General features: G+C 42.9%; 1 pseudogene; it reads left to right on the forward strand.

The window, feature by feature from the left end:
* Positions 1–7,993: 7,993 nt before the first annotated feature.
* LOC102116843 (small ribosomal subunit protein uS2-like) lies at positions 7,994–9,007 on the forward strand (annotated as a pseudogene).
* The last annotated feature ends 453 nt before the right edge of the window (positions 9,008–9,460 follow it).

Below are 9,460 nucleotides of genomic sequence, written 5' to 3' on the forward strand. Positions count from 1 at the left end.
GGAAAAGAAGAAATGCACTGACCTATAAATCAGGCTGCTCCAGTAATAAATTTATAGACACATTACCCAGTGGATTAGGGTTCTCTAGAAAAACAGAGCCAATAAGATGTGTGTGTGTGTGTATATATATATATCTCCTTGTTCTCCCTATATATTATGTAGTATATACATAGTATATGTATCTCATATATAGCATATATAGTGTATATATACATATATATGTTGAGAGAGAGAGATTTATTTAAGGAATTAGCAATGACCTAAGCTCTTTTTTTAAAAATTTAATGGCTTAAATTCTAGTCCAAGCCCAAGGGCAAGAGACTACCAATGTTCAAGCTTGAAGACAGTGAGGCAAAGGTAGACAGTTCTTTCTTACTCAGCTTTTTATTCTATTCAGGCTTTTAACTGATTAGATAGGATGATCTGCTTTACTCAGTCTACTGTTTCAAATGTCAATCTCATCCAGAAAGACCCTTGCATACACTCCCAGAAATAATGCTTAACCAAATATCTGGGCACCCCAAGGCCCAGTCAAGTTGACACATAAAATTAACCATCACACCCAGGCGTAGGAAAATGTGAAACTCTTCTGAGCTAGTGCTGGCTGGCTTACACATTTCAAAAGGCAACAGAGCTTGAGAAACATTAAACTTGCAGGTGAGGCAGATTCTGCAGATCAGGAGGCTACAGACGAATTTTTTAAAATATCTGCCAACTGTTATACAGAAAAGGGTTATGTACAACAGTAGGTTTTCAATGCTGATGTGACTGGCTTGTTTTACAAGGATATTGGCAAACAAACCTATATGCCAAGGGTGGCATTTTGTTTAGCAAAAATATTATGACCAGAGGCTCACAGGAACGTAACCTAGTCTTTCCCCTTGGAGCAATAGTTCTTTATTTGCCAATTCAGCATTAGAAGAAACTTTATAGAATGTAACTACCATGAATAATTTGAATAAACTGTATATGAATGGGAGAAGCAAGGAGTGGAAGTGGGAGTAGCTCCTCCACTTTTATACCTAAGGACCTCTCAATATTTATGTTGTAGTCTTCATGATTCTGGGCTCTGATGGTTTATGAGTCAAAGACCTATGGAAAGAATTTTTACACCAGAGGACACAATGAGAGTCTTTTAAATACTCTGTTGATTGCGCTACTTGTTTGTATTCTGTATGTGCGTGCATGTGTGTCGCGGGGGGTGGTTATCAGTTTCCCTTGAACCCACAGTGCCATCTGCACTGTTGGTCACCACCATTCATTTTTAACTTTCTTCAAACTGTTACCAGTGGAGGATGTCCAGGTTCTTGGCATTTTGAACAAAGAATTGGGCAAAACACACAAATAAAGCAAGGGAAGAATGAAGCAACGAAAGTAGAGATTTATTGAAAATGAAAGTACACTTCACAGGGTGAGAGCAGGCCACGCATAGGGGCGCAAGAGCCCTGTTACAGAATATTTTCTGGGGGTTTAGTTTCCCATTGGCCACTTGGTGTACAAACCCATGCAAATGAAGTAGTGGCCTACAATCAGTCTGATTCACTGCTGCAACCAACAGAGGCTGAAGTGAAGTTACAAAGGTTCCACCCTATGCAAAAGGTCTGATTGGCTGTGGAAGGCAACCAATCAGAGGCTAAAGTGAAGTTACAAAGTTACAATTCTATGCAAACAAGAGTTGGCCCACAATCAGTCTGATTGGTTGTAGAAAGCAACCAATCAGAAGCTCAGAGGCTGAAGTGAAGTTACAAAGTTACACTCCTATGCAAACGTCTGATTGGTTGAGGAAAGCAACCAATCGGAGGTAGTTTCAATTTTCCATCTGCCAGGCCGAAAATGGGGCAGGTAGTTGCAAAGCAAGACGCCTTCTGTCCTTTTGTTACTTGGGTGTGGAAAGGTGGGGTTTTCCTTTTGATTTAGTTCTAGGAAGTCAGCGTGAATCCGCCTTAAGTTCCCTGCCTCGAGACCCTATTCTCCTGCCTCAAAACTACTTTTCATGCCCATTACTCTACCGAAAATGCTGTTGTCAACTTTACCAACGCTGTGTCTATTTGCCATGCCCAATGAATGTGTCTCTGACCTCAACTTTCTCTAATTCTCATCAGCTTTTGACTGAGTTGACCACTCTCCCCTTTTTGACACACTCTTCTCTCCAATTCTGTGACACCCTGTTCCCATTCCTCTTTTCCCCACCTTACGAGCCTCTCCTGTGTTAAGTTCTCCCTCTCGGCCGGGCGCGGTGGCTCAAGCCTGTAATCCCAGCACTTTGGGAGGCCGAGACGGGCGGATCACGAGGTCAGGAGATCGAGACCATCCTGGCTAACACGGTGAAACCCCGTCTCTACTAAAAATACAAAAAACTAGCCGGGTGAGGTGGCGGGCGCCTGTAGTCCCAGCTACTCGGGAGGCGGAGGCAGGAGAATGGCGTGAACCCGGGAGGCGGAGCTTGCAGTGAGCTGAGATCCGGCCACTGCACTGCAGCCTGGGCGACAGAGCGAGACTCTCAAAACAAAACAAAACAAAAGTTCTCCCTCTCAATCAGCAAAATTTGATTCTCCTCAAAACTTGGTCCTGGGCCCTCTTTTTAATATCTTCTATACCTAAATATTCTCATCCACTCCAATATCTTTACATACAGTTTATGTCACAGTTTCTAAATTAATACGTCCAGCTCAAATCTTCTTCCCTTTCTCAAAAGTCACATGTTTAACTACGTACTTGACATTTCCAGTCGGCTATCTCACAGCATCTCAAAGTCCATATGTCCAAAACAGAACTCCCAATTGTCACCGCCAAGCTCTGGCTTCATCTCCAATCCCACTCCTGGTTCTCCCCCATATTAACAAATGGCAACACATTCATCCAGGAACTCATTTAGAAATCTAGAAGTTATTCTTGACTCTTCCCTTTAGAATGTCTCTTGCTGATTCAATCCTCCAGCAGATTCTACCTCAAAACACATTTCAATTGTATCTTCTTCTCCACATGTCCTCTCTCCTGGGTGTCCACCATAAAGTCGGTGGGAATAGATGAGTATCGCAGACAGGTTCAGACCTTTATAACCCAGAGGTGTGACCCTAGAGAAAAGAGATAACCTCTCTCTTCCAGCATTAACGTAAAATCCCAGCGAAGAAGAGGCCAGGTTTGGCTCATCTGCCAATCACTTTGACTAGAGGGATGTAAAGAATGCCAGACTAAAAAAAACACCACCACCTGTTCCGAATGGAGGCTGCTGACTGGGGCCCTCACCTCCCTGTGTGACATCACCTCCCTGTGTGGGCTTTGCTATCTTGCATGCACTTGGCATGCAGGCCAGAACTCTTGAAAGAATGGGCTCTTCAATGAATTGTTGTCATTATAATGCCTAGAAGCTTTGAGAATTTCCTAGAATAGATCTTATACAGAACTTCTAAATTAAAGGAAGCCTTTTGGCTGGGCGTAGTGGCTCATGCCTGTAATCCCTTGGGTGGCTGAGGAGGGCAGATCACCTGAGGTCAGGAGTTCGAGACCAGCCTGGCCAACATGGCAAAACCCTATCTCTACTAAAAATACAAAACTTAGCCAGACATGGTGTTGTGAGCCTATAATCCCAGCTACTCCGGAGGCGGAGGCAGGAGAATTGCTTGATCACTTGAACCTGGGAGATAGAGGTTGCAGTGAGCCAAGATCACACTACTGCATTCCAGCCTGGGCGACAGAGCAAGATTCCATCTCAAAAAAAAAAAAAAAAAGCCTTTTAGGGCTCTGAAAACATTGGATTATATTTTGTTGGACTGAGGGGTCTGGTTATAAGTGGAAGGTGTCAACCCCTGTGTTCTTTTTCAGTCTCTCAGGATGCTTTAAGCTCTGAGTTCCCCAAACTGGCAAGGTTCCAGAATATATACAGATATATTAATAGATGTAGATAGCTCATGTAGATAGAGATAGATATTGATATAGATTCACATGCATTCTATTCTTTAAATTTATGATGTAATATCGTTATACATACCAGAAAATGCATAGTTGAATAACTAAACAGTAAGACATGTAAAAAAAGAAGTAAAGCCAGAGTTTTTTCCTATCCCCATACCCCATCTCCGAAAACCTACGGTAATTCAAATTAGTCTATTCCATCGAAACTCACATGTCTTCTCTTAACATTTTTATAGTTATGGAATTCAACTGGAATTTTGATTTCCCAGAACAAAAATAAGCAAGAAAAAAATCTCCCAGGGTCAGAGAAAGCCCTTCTTCCCATTCATGTTCTTCTCTTGAAAAACCAGCAGAGGGCGAACAAGATGGCAAATAAAACCCGTGGAGCCGACAGGGCAGCCCAGAGAACTTCTGGAACATTCACTGCACAGCAGCCAAATGTGAATTCCCAATTCAAGAACATGAAAAAGCGGAAATATGGCCTCGAACACTAATTTGATTTAACGCTGGCATTTCCAAGTTGTTTCTCTCCGATTTGGGTCTGTGATAGAGACTAAATCCTTTACAACCTGGCTGCTCATCTCCTAGAGACCAGTTTTGGAAAGATTGTTCTTAGAAAATGCACAAAGGGCCAGGCCTGGTGGCTCACACCTGCAATCTTAGCATTTTGGGAGGCTGAGATGGGAGGATCCCTTGCACAGAAGAGTTCAAGACCAGCCTGGGCAATACAGCAAGACCCCAGTCTCTACAAAAAATATATATACACGTATATATTTTATTATATATATTTTACATATATATTTTATATAAATATAAATATATATTTAAAATATATATATTTTATATAAATATATTTATATAAATATATTTTATATATACATATATATTTTTATATATATGTATACATATATGCATAGAGGAGGGCAGAGGATAACAATCTATTTTTTATTTTAATGACAGGGCGTTACATGCTTGCAGCAACCAGAATATGACTTCTCCTGAGCACTTAAGTATTTCACAGCATCTGTAGAATTTAAGAGGAAGGAAATCAAGGAAAGGAAAATTTGTTTTCATATACCCTCAGTTCAGAATAAAGACACATAGAAGTCTTATGGAGGAAAAGATAATTTTATAAGCCTCAATGTTGAATAAAGAATTTTCTATTGAAATTTTAAAATATGTGATGTATGACCTCTGCCCAGTTAGGTAGCCTTGTGGGCCATTTGGGTAAAGCTCTCTTTATACTGTAATTCAGTGTGTCAAAGATCAGTTGTTACTAGACAGGCACAATTTTTTCAAAATGATAAAATCCAGTTTGGGCAAAAGTCTGGGAATATGAACCATTTTGTACACTCTTGGCTGGAGGGTAAATGGGTACAACTTCGGAAGGCAATTAGGCAATGTCCATTCTAATTTTGTGTGAACATCCTACATGATCCCTCATTCTGACTTCTGTCCTGTAAAAACACTAGTAAAAGTATTCAAAAAGATGTGACAAAACCTTCATTGTAGCATTGTTTGTAATAAAGTTTAAAAAGAACTTAAAACTTCACTAAGGATAGACAGAGTCGTTATGGCTTGTTGTATGCCTTAGTACTATTCTAGAGGCTTTATCTGCATTAATTATTTCATCCCAACAAACATTTTTTTCCTTTTATTTGTTTTTTTTTTTTTTTTTTTTTTTTTTTTTTGAGACAGAGTCTTGCTCTGTCAGTCGCCCAGACTGGAGTGCAGTGGCGCGATCTCGGCTCACCTGCAACCTTCGCCTCCCAGGTTCAAGCTATTCTCTTGCCTCAGCCTCCCCAGTAACTGGGACCACAGGCATGCACCACCATGCCTGGCTAATTTTTGTATTTTTTAGCAGAGACAGGGTTTCACCATGTTGGCCAGGCTGGTCTCGAACTCCTGACCTCAGGTGATCCGTCCACCTCGGCCTCCCAAAATCCTGGGATTACAGGTATGAGCCACCACGCCCGGCCTATTTGTATAAATTTCAGGGGTACAAGTGTAGTTTTATTACGTGGATATATTACATACTGGTGAAGTCTGGGCTTTCAGTGCATCCATTACCTAAAGAGTGTGGATTGGACTCAAGTAACTTCTCATCACCCACCCTCCTCCACCCTCCCACTTTTCCCAGTCCCCCATGTTTACCATTGCACACTCTAGGTCGATGTGTACACATGACTCAGCTCCCACTTATAAGTGAGAACATGCGGTATTTGACTTTCTGAGTTGTTTCCCTTAAGATAATGGCCTCCGGTTCCATCCATGTTGCTGCAAAAAACATTTTATTCTTTTTTTATGACTGAATAGTATTCCGTTGTATATATACACCACATTTTCTTTATCCTATCAGCCACTAGTGGATACTTAGGTCAATTCCATATCTTTGCTATTTTGAATAGTGCTGTGATAAACAAACAAATGCAGGTATCTTTTTGATATAATGATTTCTTTTCCTTTGGGTAGATACCCAGTAGTGGGATTGCTGGATCAAATGATAGTTCTAATTTTAGTTCTTTGAGAAATCTCCATACTGTTTTCCGTGAAAGTCGTACTAATTTACATTCCCACCAACAGTGTATAAGCATTCCTTTTTCTTTATATCCTCAATATCTGTTATCTTCTTACTTTTTAATACTAGCCAATCTGACTGGTATAAAATGATATCTCACTGTGATTTTAACTTGCGTTTCTTTGAGGATTACTGATGTTGAGCATTTTTCATATGTTACTACAAGCATTTTATCAGAATACATTTTATAGATAGAGAAATTAAGACTGAGAGAGGGGAAGTCATTTGTCCAAGTTCACACACAACCTAAGGTGCACAAGTTAGTATCCAACCCAAGTAGTCCATGCTCTTAATTCCTAGGTTCTACTGCGCCTCTTACTGCACTGTTGTAAACATGAGGAAAATTTGCATTTACTATGTGAAAAGATGCCCATAGTATAATGTTAAGATTTAAGAAGCAGTTTTAAAAATACGTGTAGATAGGCTGGGTATAGTGACTCATGCCTGTAATCCCAGCACTTTGGGAGGCTGAGGTGGGCAGATCACTTAAGGTCAGGAGCTGGAGACCAGCCTAGCCAGCATAGTGAAACCCCATCTCTACTAAAAATAGAAAAATTAGCTGGGCATGGTGGCATGCGCCTGTAATCCCAGCTACTCTGGAGGCTAAGACCCAAGAGTTGCTTGAACCAGGGAAGCAGAGGTTGCAGTGAGCTGAAATCATGTCACTGCACTCCAGCCAGGGCATCAGAGTAAGACTCCATCTCAATAAAAAGAAAAAAATGTAGAGAGATAGTATAATCTCTTAAAAAGTGTCTATGTGTCAATATATAACCTGTTACATTATTAGAAGTGGTTTCTGGCTGGGAGTGATGGCTCACGTCTATAATCCCCACACTTTTGGAGGCCAAGGCGGGTGGATCACTTGACGTCAGGGGTTCGAGACCAGCCTGCCCAACATGGTGAGACTCCGTCTCTACTAAAAATACAAAAATTAGCCAGGCGTGATGTCGGGTACCTGTAACTCCAGCTACTCGGGAGGTCAAGGCAGGAGAATCGCTTGAACCCGGGACGTGGAAGTTGCAGTGAGCCGAGATCCATCACTCCACTCCAGCCTGGGCAACAAGGTGAGACTTTAAAAAAAAAAAAAGGCGGTGGGGGGGATTTCCGGTTTCCATGCTCCTCACAGAGGGGTCCATACAGCGTTGTTCTGGATTCCCATCATAACTTTTTTTTTTTTTTTTTTTTTTTTGAGACGGAGTCTCGCTCTGTCGCCCAGGCTGGAGTGCAGTGGCCGCATCTCAGCTCACTGCAAGCTCCGCCTCCCGGGTCTATGCCATTCTCCTGTCTCAGCCTCCCGAGTAGCTGGGACTACAGGCGCCCGCCACCTCACCCGGCTAGTTTTTTGTATTTTTTAGTAGAGACGGGGTTTCACCGTATTTAGCCAGGCTGGTCTCGATCTCCTGACCTTGTGATCCGCCCGTCTCGGCCTCCCAAAGTGCTGGGATTACAGGCTTGAGCCACCGCGCCCGGCCTCCCATCATAACTTAAAGGGAAAATTTCTCAATGTCCAGAGCCCTTGATGTCCTGCAAATGAAGGAAGAGGATGTTCTTAAGTTCTGCAGCAGAAACCCACTTAGGTGGCACCAATCTTGACTTCCAAATGGAACAGTACATCTACAGAAGGAAAAGTGACGGCATCTACCTCATAAACCTGAAGAGGACCAGGGAGAAGCTTCTGCTGCAGCTCATGCCATTGTTGCGGTTGAAAACCCCGCTGACGTCAGTGTCATGTCCTCCAGGAATACTGGCCAGAGGGCCCTGCTGAAATTTGCTGCCGCCACTGGAGCCACAGCAATTGCTGGCCACTTCACTTCCGGAACTCTTACTAACCAGATCCAGGGAGCCTTCCGGGAGCCACGGCTTCCTGTGGTTACTGACCCCAGAGTTGACCAATAGCCTCTCACAGAGGCATCTTATGTTAACCTTCCCACCATTGCTCTGTGTCACACAGATTCTCCTCAGAGCTGTGTGAACATTGCCATTCCATGCAACAACATGACGCTCACTCAGTGGGTTTGATGTGGATGCTGCCCTGGGAAGTTCTGCACATGCGTGGTACCATTTCCCACGAACACCCGTGGGAGGTCATGCCTGATCTCTACTTCTACAGGGATCCTGAAGAGATTGAAAAAGAAGAGCAGGCTGCTGCTGAAAAGCCTGTGACCAAGGAGGAATTTCAGGGTGAACAGACTGCTCCAGCTCCTGAGTTGACTGCTACTCAGCCTGAGGTTTCAGACTGGTCTGACGGCGTGCAGGTGCCCTCTGTGCCTATTCAGCAGTTACCTACTGAAGACTGGAGTGCTCAGCCTGCCACGGAAGTCTGGTCTGCAGCTCTCACGACTCAGGCCACTGAATGGGTAGGAGCAACCACGGAATGGTCTTAAGTTGTCTTGTGCCGGCTCTTAAGCAACATGGAAACAAGGTTGATAGAAAATAAACATCAGTTCCTAAAAAAAAGAAAAAAAATAAAACAGAAGAAGTGGTTTCCCCAGGGGAGAGAGATTGATAGAGATGAAGTAAAGAGAAGCATGTTCACTTTTTACCATGCAAGAATATGTATTTTTAACTCATTACAAGCATAAGTACCTTCTATAAAGACTTTTTAAAATTTTTATACAGACAGGGTTTCATTCCATTGCCCAGGCTGGGGTGCAGTAGCACTATCATATCCCATTGCAGCCTCAAACTCCTTGGCTCAAGTGATTCTCCTGCCTCAGCTTCCCAAATAGCTGGGACTACAGGCATGTGCCACTACGTACAGCTAATTTAAAAAAAAATTTTTTCCAGTCAGGCACTCTAATCCCAGCACCTTGGGAGGCTGAGGTGGGCGGATTGCTTGGGCTCAGGAGTTCAAGACCAGCCTGGGCAACATGGCGAAACCCCATCTCTACTAAAAATGCAGAAATTAGCCAGGCGTGGTGGCACATGCCTGTAATCCCAGCTACTCGGGAGGCTGAGGCAGGAGAATTG

The sequence above is a fragment of the Macaca fascicularis genome, chromosome 9 (genome assembly GCF_037993035.2).
Source record: "Macaca fascicularis isolate 582-1 chromosome 9, T2T-MFA8v1.1".
NCBI lineage: Eukaryota > Metazoa > Chordata > Mammalia > Primates > Cercopithecidae > Macaca > Macaca fascicularis.